This window comes from Heterodontus francisci, chromosome 17, assembly GCF_036365525.1.
Source record: "Heterodontus francisci isolate sHetFra1 chromosome 17, sHetFra1.hap1, whole genome shotgun sequence".
Taxonomy (NCBI): Eukaryota; Metazoa; Chordata; class Chondrichthyes; order Heterodontiformes; family Heterodontidae; genus Heterodontus; species Heterodontus francisci.
In genome coordinates this window covers 39,758,311-39,760,125 of record NC_090387.1, presented here as the reverse complement: position 1 = coordinate 39,760,125, position 1,815 = coordinate 39,758,311, and positions in this window count along the sequence as shown.

The following is a 1,815-nucleotide window of genomic DNA, read 5'->3' as shown; positions in this document are numbered from 1 at the left end:
TTTAACTACTTTATACATTATACTATGTATTTCTGAACAGTATTTTATATTGATCTGGTTGGTTAAATAAGACATTGCTTTTAATATTATTAAACTACATGCAATATCCACTTTGTGTTTGTTTTTGTTCAAATTACTAGAGACATCAACAGAATGGAACCGCATTGCATGGAATTAATAGTGATGTCAAAAAATAGGACAAAGTTGTACCATTACACAGCTGATGTATGCTAATAAATAGTTCCGAAATCTAATTTTTAAAACTTTAGTAGCTTTCTTAAATTTCAGATTTTCACATACCATGCATAATTCCTTTGGCACAGGACAAACATCTGAACACCGGCACCGGGTAATCCATTCATGTAAAGCATCAAACAGCTATGCGAGTAACTCAGGATAACTTGCTCTCTGATTGTTTATTCCCTTTCAAATTGAAGAAGTGACATGTGCCAGATTAGTACCTCCCTTGGCTCACTATATAGAGAATCAAGTGCAGTTTCAGATCTTTCCATTCAAGTCTGCTGCATATTGAGGACCTGTAACCAACATGGGCACGATGAGTTGCTATTTGACATTTTACTGATGTGTATATTTGTGATGTTCTCATTATCTGCTAGTACACCTAACAGGACAAACAGTCTGGATTTATAACAATAGAACTATGGTAGTCACTCAGCACAGTATGAACACTCCCAAATTGGACACAGTTGAACACTTTGCAGGATCTCTTGCAATTTCACTTAAAGGGGTGAGGGGGAGAGGAGTATATTCAACTGAAACATTTCTCCATAATCCTAAGCATTATGAAGAGAGATACAGACTTGCCTGTGCCTCCAGCCCTGCTTGTTGCTACATTTTATTATTTAGAAATACTGGTTCGGGGCAGACTGGATGCAGACATTTTGTGTTCAAATTTATCCTGTGATATTAATAGATTGTGGTTAGAATTCCTCCATTTATGACACAGGAGTGGAATTTGACAATCTCAAGAGCCAAAAATCTACACACACCTGTTCTCTCTGATGCTGAGACTACAAATCCTATGTGCCAGTAAATGTTGAAAAGAGTCATATTCTTCAACAAATTTTTGTCTCCTGCTAACCATTAAACACAGGAGTTTCCACTTTAATTTGCAAGAATTTGTGTTGAAGCATAAAATTGTGAACATGTTCTGCTTAAGCAGGGGAGGGAATGGTTTTGAGCATTTCGCTGCAAAATATACATTATGACTCTGCTTAGCACTCACTGGTAACCCACAAGGAACTTTTACCTCTAGGATCTACAGAGGTGGATGTAAAGTGAGGTCAAATGATCTGCCACTTTATCTGGTGGTCTTATAGAACTATCGGAAACGGGCGGAGGCGGGTCTAGGAGGATCATGGCATGACACTTCTGAAATTGAGCATCTTTCAGTTGTGTTATGGTCGTAGCCTGCATCTTAAAAACTATCATTGCAGGCAGCCTGAAAGCAGGCATTTTTGTGTGGATCTGTCCAACATGAATCCTGGAATCAATTTAGGTTCAGGAAGAACTTTTTCAGTTTGCAGTGTTATAATCTTAGCTGAACATGAAAACTAAGTTGCTTTGGATTCTAAAATAGGAGCAAAATACTGTGGATGCTGGAACTCTGAAATGAGAACAGAAAGTGCCGGAAATACTTAACAGGTCTGGGAGCATCTGTGGAGAGAGAAACAGAGTTAACGTTTCATGTCTGTGACCCTGCATCAGAACTGACAAAAGTTAGAAATGTAACAGTCTTTGAGCAAGTGAGGGGGAAGAAGTAGAATGAAAAGAAAGGGGACTGTGATAGGACAA